Source organism: Saccostrea echinata, unplaced genomic scaffold, assembly GCF_033153115.1.
Source record: "Saccostrea echinata isolate AGI-Se365-2 ecotype Australia unplaced genomic scaffold, CSIRO_AGI_Sech_v1 ptg000020l, whole genome shotgun sequence".
Taxonomy (NCBI): Eukaryota; Metazoa; Mollusca; class Bivalvia; order Ostreida; family Ostreidae; genus Saccostrea; species Saccostrea echinata.
In genome coordinates, this window is record NW_026889769.1 from 7655001 (window position 1) to 7674877 (window position 19877).

The window sequence follows — 19877 nt, forward strand, 5'->3', positions numbered from 1 at the left end:
GCCCCTATAAGGACTTAAAGGGACGGCCCCTAAATATTTCAAGTCTACATATCTCGAAAACGAAACAAAACTTCTGAATACTTGTTGAACAAAAAGTCTTCAGAATAACAAGACCTTTCATGTGATATCAAGAAAAAGGTGCTGACCCCTCGAATTAGGGGCTCGAAGGGGCCAAAAATCTTTCATCTATAACCCTTTTACAGTAATGTTCATCTTCACGATCTGCTACTATAAATATTTTAAAATCTTCATTAAATGTGGCGATTTTAAGTGCCATAATGATCAAAAACAACTGAAAGAAATTGTACGTTTTCACTATTTATATATTTATGAACGAAAATCTCAAATTCGTATCTCATCTTATCAAAAATCGGACGGAAGACCCACTCGTTGCTCGCAACGAGATCTCATCTAGTTATTATTATTATTTTTTTCCCATTTTTTGTCCAAGCGATTTCTCAGAGATGGCTCGATGGATTTTCTTGAAACTTTCAGGGATTATGACAAATAAAATAAACTAAGAACATTTTTAAGGATTTTGCAAAATTTACTTCCGGTCGTTAGATATGTCCGATTTCCGTTTTTTCAAAAGAGATCATGTCCGGACGATATCTCAAAAACGGTAAAAGATTAAGACCTCAAACTTTCAGGGATTATAGATCATGACAAGTACGTTTGCAGAATATGTTTAAATCCGTCAGTCGTCACTTCCGTTCGTCACAGGAAGTGATCAAAAAAATCAAAAATTTCAACTTTTCTTATTTTAATTAATTCTTGCATGACATTATTGCATCTGTTTCGCAGTTTCGAAATATGTTGGTCCCACTGGAAACAGAAACGTCAACTTCCGGTTATAAGCGAAAAACTACAGAATTTGAGTATTTTACTTTCCCATAAATATCGCTTATAGATGAAGTTTTTGAAATGATTTTTAGATATGTTATTTAGACTGCAAATGTCTAGAGTAATGTCAAATATCTTGGTAAAATTCACTTCCGGTCGCGTGTTTTACTGTCCGCAAAATGAGAACTTGTCAAAGTGAAATCTCAGAAACGGTAAGAGATTAAGACATCAAACTTATATGAGTAATAGAACTTAATGAGTAGGCAAAACCCTTTGGGTTAATAGCGTCAGCCGTCACTTCCGGTTGTTACAGGAAGTGATCAAAGAAATCAAAAATTTAAACTTTTCTCTTTTGAAATAAAACTTTCATCATATAATTGAGTCTCTTTCTCAGTTTCTATATGTGTTGGTCTCACTGGAAACAAAAAACGACAACTTCCGGTTATAAGAGAGAAACTATGTAATTGGTATTTTTAACTTTCCAAATAATATCACTTATTGATAAAGTTTTTGATTTGTTTTTCACATATGTTATTGAGACTGCAATTGTCTAGTGTGAAGTCAACCATCTTAGCAAAATGCACTTCCGGTCACGTGTTTTTCTGTCCTCAAATTGAGATTTTGTTCACCTAATTGCTCAAAAACAGTACATAACTGAAGTATAAAACTTTCAGAACTGATAGTCAGTCACCAGTTTATCTACATCATGTAAAAATCGTACGTTGCCGTCATTTCCGGTCGTGAAGGAAGCGATGCAAAAAACTGAATTTTTAGAGTTTTCTTCTTTTTACAGAAATGTTTGGCTAATGCAGATGTTAGATAGATCATGACCATGCAAATTATTTTCATCGGAAGTGCCAACCGAAAAACAAGAAGTTGTCTCAAACATGAGTAGTTTTTCATGGAAACTTTTAGGGATGATCAGTTGTGAATAATTTAGGTGTAGAATGAACATTTTATTCGTTTGGAGCACTTTCGTTCATGACGAAGTACATAAAGAAAACAGAAAAGTAATTCCGTTTATTTTTATCTGTATTTACATATCTTTGGAAGCCTTGTGATAACTTTTGTTAATTATTTAGAGTAATCTTATTAAGAAGATTGTTTTGTTTTGTTTTTTCCAAAGAAGTCAAGAAAACGGAAGACCTGTTATTGCCTTGGCAATAAGTATCTAGTTATTATTATTATTTTTTTCCCGTTTTTTGTCCAAGCGATTTCTCAGAGATGGCTCGATGGATTTTCTTGAAACTTTCAGGGATTATGACAAATAAAATAAACTAAAAACATTTTTAAGGATTTTGCAAAATTCACTTCCGGTCGTCAGATATTTCCAATTTCCGTTTTTTCAAAAGAGATCATGTCCGGACGATATCTCAGAAACGGTAAAAGATGAAGACCTCAAACTTTCAGGGATTATTGATCATGACAAGTATGTTTGCAGAATATGTTTAAATCCGTCAGCCGTCACTTCCGGTCGTCACAGGAGGAGATTAAAGAAATCGAAAATTTCAACTTTTCTTATTTTAATTAAATCTTGCATTGCATTATTGCATCTGTTTTACAGTTTCGAAATATGTTAGTCCCACCGGAAACAGAAACGTCAACTTCCGGTTATAAGAGAAAAACTACATAATTTGAGTATTTTACTTTCCCAAAAATATCGCTGATAGATGAAGTATTTGAAATAATTTTTAGATATGTTATTTAGACTGCAAATGTCTAGAGTAATGTCAAATATCTTGGTAAAATTCACTTCCGGTCGCGTGTTTTACTGTCCGCAAAATAAGAACTTGTCAAAGTGAGATCTCAGAAACGGTAAAAGATTAAGACACCAAACTTATATGAATAATAGAACTTAATGAGTAGGCAAAACTTTTTGGGTTAATAGCGTCAGCCGTCACTTCCGGTCGTTACAGGAAGTGATCAAAGAAATCGAAAATTTAAACTTTTCACTTTTGAAATAAAACTTGCATTATATAATTGAATCTCTTTCACAGTTTCTATATGTGTTGGTCTCACTGGAAACAAAAAACGACACTTTCCGATTATAAAAGAGAAACTATGTTATTGGGATTTTTAACATTCCCAAAAATATCACTTATTGATAAAGTTTTTGAAATGATTTTTACATATGTTATTGAGACTGCAATTGTCTAGTGTGAAGTCAACCATCTTAGGAAAATGCACTTCCGGTCGCGTGTTTTTCTGTCCTCAAGTTGAGATTTTGTTCACCTAAATGCTCAAAAACACTACATGACTGAAGTCAAAAACTTTCAGAACTTATAGTTAGTAACCAGTTTATCTACATCATGTAAAAATCGTACGTTGTCGTCACTTCCGGTCGTGACAGGAAGCGATGCAAAAAAGTGAATTTTTAAAGTTTTTTTTTTTTTTTTTTTTTTTTTTTTTTTTTTTTTTTTTTTTTTTGCAGAAATGTTTGGCTAATGCAGATGTTAGATAGACCATGACCATGCAAATTATTTTTATACATTTTATTCGTTTGGAGCACTTTCGTTCATGACGAAGTACATAAAGAAAACAGAAAAGTAATTCCGTTTGTTTTTATCTGTATCTACATATCTTTGGAAGCCTTGAGATAACTTTTGTTATTATTTAGAGTAATCTTATTGAGATGATTCTGGGGTTTTTTTCAAAGAAGTCAAGAAAACGGAAGACCTGTTATTGCCTAGGCAATAAGTATCTAGTTAAGGTCTTCCGTCTCCAACGGAAGACCTTATTGTTTTCGTTCGGTTTCTTTTTCCCTATTATTATTATTATTATTATTATTATTCTTACCGATTTTGTGCACGCGAGTTCTCGAAAATGTCTTGGCCGATTTTCATGAAACTTTCAGATCTGATAGGTATTGATCTGAACCTTATTGGAAATTTTTTTCGTTGATGACGTCACTTTCCATCTCGAGATATTTAGGATATTCTGATTTTTAGAGTGTCGGCTTGTCCTGGAAACTCCTCCGAAACGACTTCAGATATTGATTCAAGATTTTCAGTGAAGGTAGGGGAAGGTTTGTAGATTTGCAGGCAGGTGTCCAAATCTCTCTAGCGCAAAAGGCGCCGACGCTCGGTAGGGCTCAAAGAATGTCTCAGAAACATCTCACAAAATTTCAAACCTTTTCTTTCATATCTTCACACCTGTTAAGAATTTGTTAAAACATATAGAAGAAAAGTTGTGCAGAATGTTACGACCTTTCATTTGATATCAAGAAAAAGGGGCTGACGCATCAAATTAGGGGCTGAGAGGGGCCAAAAGTCTTTCATCTATAACTCTTTAACGATCAATAATTTGTAATACATTACTGAAGCAAAGATGCTTATCTTAACGATCTACAACAATATATGATAAGATTCTGATCATATGTTACGTAATAAGGGGTCACAAGGGGCCAGAATGCTAAATCTTTGATGCTTTATATCTCGAAAAGGGAGAATATTTTGATAAGCAATACTGAACAAAAGATGGTCAGAATAATGTTCTAAATAATATGCACCCTTTCAATTCTTATTAAACGGCCCCATTAAGGACTTGGAGGGTTGGCCCCTAAATATTTCCATTCAGCATATCTCCACAACGAAAAGAAATCTCTGAATAGTTGTTGAACAAAAAACTTCAAAATCACAAGATCTTTCAATTGGTATCAAGAAAAAGGGGCTGACCCCTCAAATTAGGGGCTCAGAGGGGCCAAAAGTCTTTCATTTATAACTCTTTAACGATCAATAATTTGTAATACATTACTGAAGCAAAGATGCTTATCTTAACGATTTACAACAATATATGATAAGATTCTGATCATATGTTACGTAATAAGGGGTCACAAGGGGCCAGAATGCTAAGTCTTTGACGCTTTATATCTCGAAAAGGGAGAATATTTTGATAAGCAATACTGAACAAAAGATGGTCAGAATAATGTTCTAAACAATATGCACCCTTTCAATTTTTGTCAAACAGCCCCATTAAGGACTTAGAGGGGTGGCCCCTAAATATTTCCATTCAGTATATCTCCACAACGAAAAGAAATCTCTGAATAGTTGTTGAACAAAAAGTCTTCAAAATCACAAGATCTTTCAATTGGTATCAAGAAAAAGGGGCTGACCCCTCAAATTAGGGGCTCAGAGGGGCCAAAAGTCTTTCATCTATAACTCTTTAACGATCAATAATTTGTAATACATTACTGAAGCAAAGGTGCTTATCTTAACGATTTACAACAATATATGATAAGATTCTGATCATATGTTACGTAATAAGGGGTCACAAGGGGCCAGAATGGTAAGTCTTTGACGCTTTATATCTCGAAAAGGGAGAATATTTTGATAAGCAATACTGAACAAAAGATGGTCAGAATAATGTTCTAAACAATATGCACCCTTTCAATTTTTGTCAAACAGCCCCATTAAGGACTTAGAGGGGTGGCCCCTAAATATTTCCATTCAGTATATCTCCACAACGAAAAGAAATCTCTGAATAGTTGTTGAACAAAAAGTCTTCAAAATCACAAGATCTTTCAATTGGTATCAAGAAAAAGGGGCCGACCCCTCAAATTAGGGGCTCAGAGGGGCCAAAATTCTTTCATCTATAACTCTTTAACGATCAATAATTTGTAATACATTACTGAAGCAAAGATGCTTATCTTAACGATTTACAACAATATATGATAAGATTCTGATCATATGTTACGTAATAAGGGGTCACAAGGGGCCAGAATGCTAAGTCTTTGACGCATTATATCTCGAAAAGGGGGATTATTTTGATAACCAATGCTGTACAAAAGATGGTGAGAATAATGTTCTAAACAATATGCACCCTTTCAATTTTTGTCAAACAGCCCCATTAAGGACTTGGAGGGCTGGCCAATAAATATTTCAATTCAGCATATCTCCATACCGAAAAGAAATCTCTGAATAGTTGTTGAACAAAAAGTCTTCAAAATCACAAGACCTTTCATTTGATATCAAGGAAAAGGGGCTGACCCTTCAAATTAGGGGCTCAGAGGGGCCAAAAGCCTGTCATATATAGTTCTTTGATAATGTTATATAAATCAAAAAAATGAAATCTAATTAGGGAAGTCTATATATTATTATCTTTTAACAAAGATCATAGTCAAAATCATATCTCATCTTATCGAAAAATCGGACGGAAGACCTACTCGTTGCTCGCAACGAGATCTCATCTAGTTATTATTATTATTTTTTTCCCGTTTTTTGTCCAAGCGATTTCTCAGAGATGGCTCAATGGATTTTCTTGAAACTTTCAGGGATTATGACAAATTAAATAAACTAAAAACATTTTTAAGGATTTTGCAAAATTCACTTCCGGTCGTCAGATATGTCCAATTTCCGTTTTTTTCAAAAGAGATCATGTCCGGACGTTTTCTCAGAAACGGTAAAAGATTAAGACCTCAAACTTTCAGGGATTATAGATCATGACAAGTATGTTTGCAGAATATGTTTAAATCCGTCAGCCGTCACTTCCGGTCGTCACAGGAAGAGATCAAAGAAATCGAAATTTTTAACTTTCCTTTTTTGATTTTTTTCTTTCACCGCATTGTTGCATCTTATTTGTAGATTCGAAATATGTTGGTCCCACCGGAAACAAAAACGTCAACTTCCGGCTATAAGCGAAAAACTGCATAATTTGAGTATTTTACTTTCCCATAAATATTTTTTATATATAATGTATTTGAACTGATTTTTGAATATGTTATCAAGACTGCAAATGTTTAGAGTAACGTCAAAGATCTTTGTAAAATTCACTTCCGGTCGCGCAGTTAAATGTCCGCAAAAAGAGAAAACTTGTCCGAGTGAGATCTCAGAAACTGTAAGAGATTTAGACACCAAACTTATAGGAGTTTTAGACCTTGAGGAGTAGACAAAACCATTTTGGTTAAGAGCGTCAGCCGTCACTTCCGGTCGTCACAGGAAATGATCAAAGAAATAAAAAAAATTCAACTTTTCTCTTTTGGAATAAAACTTGCATCATATAATTGTATCTTTTTCACAGTTACGATATGTGTTGGTCCCACCGGAAACAAAAAACGACAACTTCCGGTAATAAGAAAAAAACTACATAATAGGGGTTTTGAATTTTCCCCAACATATCGCTTATAGATAGAGTTCTTTAAATGATTTTTATATATGTTATTGAAACTGTAGATGTCTAGATTGTCGTGAAATATCTTAGTAAAGTTCACTTCCGGTCTCGTGTTTTCTTGTCCTCAAAATGAAAAGTTATTTCAGCGATATCTCGGAAACTTCATGAAAGTAAGACACCAAACTTATAGGAGTAATAAAACTTGGTGAGAAGGCAAAACACATAGGGTTAAAAGCGTCAGCTGTCACTTCCGGTCATCACAGGAAGTGATCGAAGAAATCAAAAATTTCAACTTTTCTTTTTAAAATTAAAACTTTCCTCAGTTTATTGCTTCCCTATCTGTTTTGAAATATGTTAGATTCCACCGGGAAAAAAAAACTTTAAACTTCTGGTTTTAAGAGATAAACTGCGTTATTTCGTGGTTTAACTTTCTCATAAATATCACTTATAGATACGAGTAAGTATTTGAAATGTTTTTTACATATGCTGTAGATACCGCAAAAGTCAAGAGAAAATTCAGAGATTTTTATTCAGTTCACTTCCGGTCGTGTGTTTTCCTGTCCTCAAAATTAGAATTTTTTCTCACAATTGTTCGGCAACAGTAAAAGACTGATGTCTAAAACTTTCAGGACTTACAGTCAGTCATCAGTTCATTTGCTTCGTGAAAAAATCGTGTGTCGTCATTACTTCCGGTCGTGACAGGAAACGAAGCAAAAAAGTATTTTTTTTAAGTAATTTTGTTTTTACATAAGTTTTAGGCTAATACCGACGTTGGAAAAGACATTCATGCAAACAGGAAGTAGTATAACGGAAGACCTTCTCATTACTAGTAATGAGTCTCTAGTTATTATTATTATTATTATTCTTTTTTTCTACTTTCTTCTCCGGTACTTTTTTGTCCGGGAGTGTTCTCATAGAACCTCTCATCCGATTGACATGAAACCTTTTTAGGGTTAATAGGCATGTTGTGTAGGTGTGCGGAACGAAGGTCATTTTGCGCGCACATGCATGCACGTGCGCGCGCGTGCATTGAGTGAAATGACTGATATACTTGATAAAGCCGTAACTTTTATATTTCTTGATGAATTGCTTTGAAACTCAAAATATAAAGATATATTGGTAGTCTAGACAAGTTGACATGGTCAAATTAGCATGAACTCACGCGCATGCACGTGCGCTCTCCTCTGATTGGCTGATATAAAAATCTCAATAATTTCCTTGTTTTTTGACGAAATACTTTGAAATTTAAAATATAAGTATATATTATAAGGTGCTACAACATGTTACATAGGAAATCTCTTGAAACCACGCGCAGGCAGGTGTGCTGCACTCTGATTGGCTGAGACTTTAAATGTCTATAACTCATTTGGTTTTCAACAAAACATGATGGAATTTACGACATGGATATGCTCATAGGGCTCCTACATTATGATACTATCAAAATTGAATGCAAGGCCATGCATGCGTGTATGCTGAATTCTGATTGGCTAATACTTAAAGGGTTACATCTCTCTTGTTTTTCAATGAAATTCTTTAATATTTAACACAAATGTATGTATTGTGAGACACTATAAGAAAATTAATGTGAAAAATGTAGAAGCAAGCACATGCGCTGAAATTTGATTGGCTAATACCCATATGGCTATATCGGAGTAGTTTTCCAATGAAATACCCTTATAAATAAAGTGTCCATCTATACTACAAAAGTATTGTCTAATTTATTGAAGCTTGTAGGGAATGGGGCATCATAAGGAATTGGGGAGCCGTTTGGGGAACATCTGTAACGGTTCCCGTTACAATTAGCACTAGTTAATACTTTTGTTTGTTTATCAGACATACTCTTTAACAACGCAGTTCGTTGAACTTCTCAATAAAACTGTACAGAATTTCATGTTCTAAATCATCATTTACAGCAGTGATCATGTTTTCAAAGTACTCCCGTCAGTAAATTCAAAATTTAGAATACGACAAAAACCAGTGATAAAAAAATCAAACGCAATATTTTCAATAAAAGAAAACAGAATGATAATGATTTAAGATTACCTTTATTTCTGAGCTACAATGGCTTCAGTATTGAATTAAAAACAAAATCCCTGTAAGAAACTCTTATTTAGGCAATGTCAAAATTACAGGCTTGATACTAGATACATCTATCTGTCAAAAATACCAATAAGAGGAACAACATAATTTGTCAGTAAAAAGAAGAAACATCAGTCCATTTGTTTTCATTTGGGAATGTTGTAATACTTAAGCATTCATAGAAGAATTTGAAAAGTAATGGGAACAATTATCTTCAAATATCTAAAAGGAAAACTCATTATGTTACCATTATTTTGGATAAAATGAGTATAATACAAAATAGTCTTCCGGTATGACTGAAATATATTTACACTATGAATGTAAGGGGAAAACACGAAATGTAGATGTAGGTCCTGCAATATCGCACATCAAGCTTTTCAATTTTATGTAATGTTTTGGTGTTTGATATACATAAATTCACTGCCAACAACTGTAATTTAATGTGCAAGTTTACTTCAACCTAGTACCTATGAGGCACGTTCCAATAATTGGGTTCGAAGGTACCCCATTTTTAATAAAGAAAATAAATATATGTAAACAGTTAATAAAAGTATTTACTATATCTTCAAAGACACCACCACGAATAAGTTTCAATAAATATTAAAATATCTCTATTAACAATACTAGCAATCTTCCACGAATCTCGGAGTGGATCGGTGCTTCTTGGTGTTAGGTGATAATCGGAATTCGGTGCTACTTCTTGGTTTCCGGATGTCTGGTGCTATATGATGCTACTAAGTAATGCTTCTCTTACTAACTAGGTATTAATATACGGGCACAATCTGGAACTCCGATACTATGATCAGGACTATATCTGAAATTCGAAATCTAATTCTAAACTACAAAAAGTCCACCCCTCTTCCTAATGCTAGCATACCATGTTCGTAGATTGCAGAGCGAAATCTGTTATATTTTTGTGCTAATGTCAATTACCAGTATTAGCATATGCAACATAGAATGGTTTAGTATGCGAGCCGGTGGTTGTTGCTATCTGGTGCTCGGTGCCGCTAGTGCCAAAATGCATCTTAAACAATCTTTACTGAGCTAATTTCTATAAAACTGTACTTGGCAGTTATATTGGCATACCAAACAAACTAGACAGTGATCCCTAAAATTTAAATTTATATGTGAAATAAAAATGTAAATATAAATGAAAAGTGCTGCCTAAGTAAATTGAAATACAGGACGCATTCCATGTTTAGAGTTGCCATTGTTCCACCCACAGACGTTAGACATCGTAATAGCTCGGGAAATTGACATGCATATTAGGCACTTGACCTTTCACTTTGCGAAATTTACATTCAGGTTTAAATATTGAGAAATTAACACATTTTTCTTTTTAAATGATGTCAAAGAGAAAACAGTTGGAAATGTTAATACAAATGTCTTAAAACACACTTAAGTCTATAAAATAACGATAGAAACCGTAAAAATCCGTAAGAATTCAACTATTGCCAAACTCCTTCACGACCCTTACTCCCTCACTCTCGGGAAACTGCGTGCTGTTTGTAACCGAATGCGATTATGACAACATTTTAGGTATTACTTAAAATCTATTATTAAATGTTGAGACATTTTTTCAGTCCAGATCAAGAAAGTATCAAAACAATTATACATAATCTATTATATATCTAGCATATATAACGTAAAACCACTGAACACCTTTTCCTTCATACACTTTTACATCGGATATGCATCAACATCTCATTTTCACTTGTCAGCCATTTTTATGAAGGTCTATATCAAAGGTAAACATACCATACCATGTTCAATTCGACTAAAATAGTCTTCTTTTTGTCCACATATGCCCTAATGCACTACACTTTGGAGGTAACTTTAAGCGACTTTATTGCATTTAACATGCCATATCATGTTGATACTACTAAAGTAGTCTACTTTTTGTTCACCTTTGCCCTGAAGCACAACACTTTGGAGGTAACTTTAAGCGGCTTTATTACGTATAATATACAATTAGTTACCGTGTAGCGGTCAAGATCAGGTCAGGTCAGCGAATGGGCTAGGTCGAGGGTCCCTATTTACCATGTTGGACTCATAAGGGATAATCAATTGATATTTTATTATACCGATATAAGATTCTTTTGTACATTTGATTTTTAAAATTGTAAAGATTTGTTGACTGTTTCCTAACATTGACCTTCACTGGATTGGGATTACAAAGGAATGGATTAAAATTTATATTAAAAACATGTGATTTATAATAGTTTTCTGACAACCCATGTTAAACAAACCCTCTTGGGAAAATATACATGATGATACTCTATGTCACAGAGTTTGTTCCTTGATCGGGATCGGGATTCGCTAGTGAAGTTGTTTACGTTGACGATAGCTTGCAAGTCGTGAAAGATTACACTTTGTGATTGACAGTGACGTGCATTGTTAAAATTGACAATTGCAAATTGAAAAAATCTGAAAAAAAAACTGAATTCTGAAAATCTGGCACAGAATCTCACTGTTAAGGAAAGCCGATTCTGCATTTCCTGACATAGTAACGAAATTTTTAAATGCATAAACGATAAAATATAGATGAAATATGGCGATATACAACGAACAGTATTCAAGCTTAAAGTCCATTTAAACAAGATCTAGATCTATCTCTTTTTTCTTTTTCTTTTTGGTTTCATAAACAGACAATGTGCATTTCATAACGGCATGTTTTTTGACGTATAATCAGTACTCTATGCATCAAGTTTAATTTGAAGAGAATTTTGATTAACAGGTCATTATTGAGCGGTCAATATTTATAATGACCGTGTCACTATCCTCAACGTGCAACGATTCCTGGGTCATTATCTGTAAACAGCACTTTTTGGAGTCATTATTGAGTTTTAAAGCTTCCTTACAAGCCAATTCAATTTGAGTATTCTGCTAAAGGTATAATAAAATAAGTTTTATTTAAGTTGCATAATGAGTCAAAACCATGTGTTTCTTTTAGGAAAATTGTATCACAAAACAAAAGATTTCTGTGAAATATGAAAATAGCGAAGTTGTGACAACTCAACTGCACTGTAAAGCAAGAAAAAAAAACTGCAAAATATAAGTGCCGGAAAAACAAATGTTGTATCTATCGATTTGTTTTTATTGTCAATGTCAACAAAGTCAAGGTCACGTGTCCTTTATTTTTAGCGTGAAACTTGTAAACAACATTGAACTGGGGCAAGCAGAAGTAAGGAATAAGTTATGACCATCTTTTTTGAAGATTGCATCAAAATTCTCCGTCATCCGACATTTATATCTATGGAATTGAAACCATGGTAAATTCTTCAACTTTTCAGCGCATACGTACAATAAAGAGGAAGAAGTGAAGCAATATTTTTGTGATGGGTTATACAAAGAATTTTTTTTACTTTTATTTTTATCCATTAAATTAGATTTTTTAGGTTCTGAAACCTGTAATTTTCTGAAACCTAATATCTTCAAGAACTGAACAAAATTTGCATGTGTCATGCAAAAATTCTACTGTTGTAAATTTTCCCGTTTGTCCGTCACAGTGTCGCTTTAAGAAATTATCTTGTTTTCTTAATACCTTTCTTAAAATACAATTTAATCCTATTTTAAATCTTTAAAAAACTATTTTTTTTATATTTTCAAGTTTAGAAAAAAAGGACAAATTCTTAGCTTGAAAAAGTGTATTTAACATGTTTAATATACGTTGGCATATTTAAAATGGCCCTGGTGACGGAGTTAGGAATCATTGGACGTAATAAAAATGGATATGATACACATTCTATTTAGTGATTTTATATAAGCCCAATAGCTGGATTTTTGGTTAAAAGAACTTAAAACAATGTTTAAATTCATTACTTAATGTAGCAAATAAGATACAAACCAAAAATGATTTAGAGAGTAACACAGCATGTTTTCCGCCTATGGTGATGGGTTTTGGGAACTTGGGGATAATACTTTCACAAATATACATGTTATAGTCTACATGTAACTCTTAAATAAAAAATACATACTTCGTCATTATACGTATATCAGTAGGTACGTGGAAGTAAACGTTACTAAAATTCAAATACACTTAGTTCCAAGGTCATTATTTTCTCAGCTTAATCTTGATACTTCAAATGTATGCTAGTTAGGCGGTAAATCGCTGCTTGTATCTTCCTGTTTGTTTGTATTCATCAAGATCATTACCCCTAAAGGCAGTACTGAGGATACGTTACAGGAAACACTGTTACTTTGTTTTTCTTCGGATAAATTGTCCCTTCTTTGAGGAAGCTTTACAGTTGCATGGTAGGTGATATTTTTTTGTAATGTGATTTTTTATGTACGAGGATTGTCCCAGAAAAACGAGAACTTTTTGAATATTTCAAAAACTATTCGACAAAAATAAATAATTTTTCGCACATTGTTGAAAAATGAAATTTTTGCTATTTTGACAAAATATTATAATGTTTTAATGTCATATGCATTTAAAAAAAGCTTTTAAAGGGTGTCAAATATCTGTGCTCGGCGCACGGCAATTTTTGGTGTTTTAGAAATAGCATTGTCAGTGAAGTTTTCTTTATTACCAGGCTATGCGGAAATATAATGTGAAAAAATTATCTCCATAAAAGTCTATGATCTGAAGTACTCATGTGTAAAATTTATTAATTTAGCATCACAAGTGACAAACATATGACGTTAGATGCAAGAAAAACCCTTTACTTAGATATTGTCAAAAATTGTGACGTCGGGCGATAATGCGGAGCACCCAGTTATCAAGCAGTACTGTTGAGCGGGATATGACTCCTGCCCATACGGGAAAAGAGATGTAAACGATGGAACGACACAAACACATATTTTGGACACAGATTTATACCTAGTTCAAGAAGTTCGAGGATGGCCTGACTGGTCATTCGATGGAAGAAGCGTTTGGTAGACCAACAAAGTGAAAAGTTAGAAGCTGAACGTCATACTTGGCGACGGCCGTTTAACTAAGCGAGCAGTTAGGTAAACTTATGACCAGGGTCGGGAAATGGTTAAATTTTATTAAAAGAACTAATTCCGCGGTCTTTCGGAAACGCGAATTAATATCTGAGATGGATAACTTGGTAACTAACAGAAAATTAAATACAGTGTCGAATTTATACTTCAAACGAATTTCATCAGACGCACGATTCCATAACAAATTCACAAAACGCCACGAGTTACGTTTTGACGTCGTCAGTGTTGCGCCGACAGCTATTTTGTAAGATTCATTTAACTGGGAGATGTTATTTATAGAGATATTTTACTGAAATTTTTATACATTACTCAAAAAATGTTGATTATGGTGTATGCCAATATTAACTTTATAGAATTAGTGAAACAAAATATATTGAAAATATTCGCGTTTTTCTGGGACAACCCTCGTACAAGTGTTGGTGACCCGGAAGATGGTTTGTTTCATTTTAACAACTGTTGTCAATTTCTTGTCAAGAAAAATCTGTTTTATCATTTTAAATTATATAATGTAAATTGTAATCCATTTTATTGCGCGCTGAATTTTACTGGTCTAAAGAAATTGATAATTATTGCAATTTAATGCTAATGAAATTCGAAAGCATTGACTGACCATTATATATATATATATATATATATATATATATATATATATATATATATATATATATATATATATATATATATATATAACATTAAAACATTAAATACATTTTAATGACAGAGCAAGATACTGCCAGTAAGTAGGTTATTTTTTCAACTATTTGAAATACATATCTATTGTTTATTTGAAATAGACCAAAGACAAGTTCCGGAAGGAATTTTATCAAAAGATATTCTTAAACAAAAGAGCAGCAATGTCATGTCCGGAAAATGCATTCAGAAACGAAACAACTACACGTTGTGTTTGTAAAATTGGTTACATCGGATCAAACTGCGTGGAGAGTATGTTTTATATATATATATATATATATATATATATATATATATATATATATATATATATATATATATATATATATATATATATAACTTATTCCAGAAAAAATCCTCTTATAACACAAAAGTGTTATGTGCAATTTTTAAATTTTTTCTAACCGTTAGTCAGTCTGTAGAGATTGAAAAATATGATATATCTGGTAATTTTTTCAGCTCAAAAGTTTTTGACTTTCATTCATTTTACGCACTTTTTTTGCAAATTCATTTGAACTGCAACAATAAACATTGAAAATTGGAATTATGTTATGACTCTAGACTTTGTGTGTCTTCGCCTGAACTTCAAAATCTTGCAAAACATTGGCAACCCAGAAGTTATTTGATTAATTCATTTTTTTTTTTTTTAGAATTTCTTTTATCAGAATAACTTTGAATTTAAAAATACAATTCTTGAAGAAAAGTCTAGTACTTAGTAAGAAGTAGATAGAAGATAAATGTAAGATTTGAAGTATTTGCTTAGAAGACAAAGTGTGACCACTTCTTTAACCATTGCTTGTTTTATCACAGAATGTGAAAATGGTACCTTCGGTTTTGCATGCCATCAAAAATGTGAATGTCCAATAGAAGAATGTCATTTTGAAAGTGGTTGTCGAATCACAACAGGTACTCAAAATTTCTTTTGCATGCACAAGGTCTGTTGTTTGTTTGTTTGTTTTAAGCTTTAATGATTTGTTTTCTTTTAATCAGATAAAGTATCCACGGAACCAGTGACATCGACATGGAAATGGAGAACAGCTGCACGGACGATAAGTTATACTTCTGCTACAACTCAAGTACAACCGGAAGAGAACGTACTGTTTCTAACTGTGGTACCTGTTATTGCTGTCACTTCTGTACTCCTCATATTGCTGGTAGTTTGTTGTTGTTATCTTAAAAAAAGAAAAAGGTTAGTACTTATTCATTTTTTTTTTTAAATTCATGCTAAGGTTCATTGATACTCTGATAAGAGAGATAACTCTTAATGACATAAATGTGTATTATTCTTTTATAGATCTGTCAAGTTGGAATGTCTTTTTTGTTTAATTTTGCCCCGCAAGCTATGGTATAATTGTTTATAGTTTACTTATAAAACATATTTCTTTCGGAAAATCATAAAAGTTAAAGCAACATTTTATATGAGTGAGCAGAGGGTTTATGAACCTTAAGTAGGAAAAACCGAATAATAATCATGCCAGGTCAAACCTTCTCCCCTTTTCGCTTAGAAATAGAGTAGAAGAATGTCCTGCGAGTGCACAGCATTTAATTGTACAAGAAAGAATCTATACTGGTAAGATTGCTGCATGTAAGACTGCTGCATGTCCTTTAATGGTGGAAAAGGCTCATTGGCAACAAAGCTCACTCGATTGATTATTTTCTTCCTTACAAATAAATATGAATACAAATGAATAAACTGAATGATGCAATAAATTCAAAATCCATGTTAAAGCTTTGTGATTTACAGTAAATAAATTTTACCTTCCTATTCTTCTGGATTTCTTCATATTTCTGTTTTCCCTCCCTTTTCCAACAACTCACGTACAAAGGCATAAATGATATCAATTTGAGCCAAATTTACTTCTGATTTCCTTCGTGTTGATATAAGTAATGAAAACTTTAGAATTTTTAATAGATTTTTCCATTATTTATCTTATGTAAAAATCTTTGACCCACGTTTGGTTTAACCTTAACCCCGAGACATAATTTGAACATATTTATATCTATATTATTTGGGGTTGCTTGTAATTATTTGATTTTTGATAGTCTTGGCTTTTGATATTATTGCTTTCAAAAAGAATTAACATTGTTTTCTTCTATATTTGTATAGCAGGCAAGCAGATACTTTTCAATTTAAAACAAGACATCACTTGAGCCTCAGTTCATTTCAATTTAAAACAAGACATCACTTGAGCCTCAGTTCATTTCAATTTCGTTTATATTGCAGCTACTAGAGATAGTGTTTATAGCGTTGTTGAAAAGTCTAACACACCATCTGAATGTTTGGGTGCCAAAGGGAAGCAACTCTTGCAAACCTGTTCAGTATACGTTACAACTTCAAATGCGGATAATAAAATGAGTAAGGAAGAACACATGTATGATACACAAGAAGCTAGCGAGGGACATTACAATAAATTACTTTTAAGAACTGCCCTGTACAACCAAAATACTAACAGTTGTATAGACAGTGCTGATATGTATAGTCATATAAAGGCATCAGAAGGGACGGCGGACGTGTTATTATTAAATGAACAGTACGATCATGTTAACGTTGTTTTCAATACATAGAAGACTACACATATTTCTTAACTGATAACTTGTCTGTTGTGTTATGAAAGCATACTAATTTTATTTATTGTACACGCAGTAGTCTTGAAATTATTTTTTCGAATTAAGGATTCAAACACGGCTGTACAAAGTGTCATCAAATAAATCTGTCATATTGGGAAGCATTTTCCAGTTTATTTCTTACCTTTCCCCCAAAATACCAGTGGCTCATTTGTTCAAATAAAGGAGGGTAACTAGAGTTAAATATTTTGAGAGAGTAACTTGATATAAATGAATGTATGATTCTGAAGATATCTTTTTGAAACAAGAATTTAAAGAACAATATCGCATAGTCATCGATCGTGTTCGACCACAAATATTATAAAATGGTGAAAAAAGAAAATTGACCAATCTAAATTCCAGTGCTTAAAATTCCTTTACTGACTATAGACGATAAGGGCAAACTAATAACTAAATTGTATGACAAACGAGATGAATTCAGCTTTCCCATCGCCAACTTTATAATACTCTATTAACAACTGCATGGTGTTTATATCTCCCAACTTATTGATACTAAAGAACATGCTCTGAGTACAATCAATTTGTAAACCGAGGCAGGCTACTGACAAATAAGTGGATTTTAACAGTAGTTTCAACAACCTCGTTTAAAGTCAATATTTTGTAAATCTTATGATAAGCATAATAATTTGTTAGCAAATACAGCCAATCATTGGGTCGTATTTTGACTGGCCTTTGTATTTATACTAGATTTGACTACTGACTACGGTCTATCTGATCAATACATTGGGCTTACGGCGGGTGTGACCAGTCGACAGGGAATGCTTACCCCTCCAAGGCACCCTTCACCACCTCTGGAATTTCCAAGGATCCGAGTTTTATGGCCTGTTCATAGATTTATATTGTTTCTATTCTATTTCATGATAAATATGCAATAGTTCCTACTAAATGGCACCTTCACAATTTTAGATTAATTGAATTATTTACCTTTTATGGGAATAACACTTAAACTATTAATTATCCCTTTGTTGAATGTGTTTAAAGAACTTTGGTTTAAAATTGAGGAGAGGAACTTGCAGAAACTTGCAGAAACTGAACAGGCCTGTTTGTTTTGTTAAGCAATCAATTTAAAAAGAAAAACTGCATAATTACCACAGCATAAAGAACCGAGACTCTTAAACATTTTATAATTGAAAGAATTGGAATGAAAAGTTTCTACTGAATAAAATATTTCATTTACCCCCCCCCCTCTCTCTCTCTCTCTAATCTTTCAGAATGATTTTTACGTTTTTGTCATGTATATCTTTGTAATTGTATGTATCTGCGATTGAGTGAAAGTATAAGAACATAAGAACAAGAGAAAGGAAAGAGTGTAGAAAGCTGTGATAATTTTAAAGTCATTGTTTACCAGCTTTCTATCACATTTTTGTTCGTATTTTAAAGAATTTAGTATGTCAATTTTGTTCTTACAGTTGTCTTTCTTTAGATGCATCTTATTGCTTGTTATTTGTACTACGTTTAAAATCATGTAAGGAAAAAGTATCACATAGTGTTTAACTAAGAAATTATAGTGCCTAAATGACCACTAATTATGTGATGTTTGTCGAAAAAGTATTGCTATAATCTGGCTTTCTTTTTTATGAAAACCCAGCTTGTTGTAATAACCAAACTGGACTAAATTCAGACATTATTTTCAAACCTCAAATAAAAAAACAGGTAATTACTTTTTTATATAATGAATGAATATTTTATATTTAAATGCATGGGAAATTCTGTGATGTTTATATAATAATTAAATATTAATCTCTTCTAAGCTTACGTATTAATTGATATATAAAAATATTTTTTTTCAAAATTTTATAAGAATATTCATCATTTATTAATTTATATCTTGTTCTTTTTTATTAAAGAGAGAGAGAGAGAGAGAGAGAGAGAGAGAGAGAGAGAGAGAGAGAGAGAGAGAATGCGGAGGAGAGTGTTGCAGGTGTCTTCTTTCAATAAAAATTATTGTTAATCGTGTCTTCCCCTACCACTTTTCTCTGCTTGAATCATTAGTAACAATTACTCTGTGGTTACAGAAATTTATCTTTTAAGAAAAGCTTGACCTTCATTTCGTGTAACCAACTCTTTAATGACAAATTTAGGGAGGTTGCGCCCCCAGGCCCTTAATAACTCTGCCAGGATGTATCTATGTATGTTCACAGTATCATTCCCCTTGTCCCTTAATTCAATGATGCAATAATATAGAAGGGTTGTTCGGTAAGTTGGAGGACTTCTGTCAGTTTTAACGCCATATAATACCTAAGTTTGGTAAAATTGTTTTAACAATAAATTCGAATGATATGTAATGATTATTTAAAAATATCGTTATATATTTTAAAGTTTCATTAAAATAAAAGAAACCCGCGAAAACGGGATGGTGGAGCAGGTAAAAATTAGATAATTTACGAACAATACACTTAATAATGTCTGTAGTCATTTCTGTAAAAGTGAGTACAAACAAGAAAAACCTAGACGTTCAAATTCAGAATTATTACATCGTTTCATATTCCAAATTATGACATAATATTATGCTTTGTTGAATAAAAATTAATTTCAGAAGATAGATGGTCTTCCTTTAAAGAAAGATGAGGTCGTTTTACATCACGGAG

General features: G+C 32.7%; 1 protein-coding gene and 1 long non-coding RNA gene across 2 annotated transcripts in view; one reads left to right on the forward strand and one right to left on the reverse strand.

Moving 5' to 3' along the window:
* LOC133190024 (TPR and ankyrin repeat-containing protein 1-like) overlaps nt 1-19877 on the reverse strand; it is a 490694-nt gene that overhangs the window by 292032 nt on the left and 178785 nt on the right. The gene's annotated exons all lie outside the window — the stretch shown is intronic.
* Nucleotides 14806-15697, forward strand: LOC133190141 (uncharacterized). Its single transcript, XR_009721575.1, has 3 exons — nt 14806-14916; nt 15475-15570; nt 15655-15697. It is a non-coding gene; the product is annotated as an uncharacterized LOC133190141 (long non-coding RNA).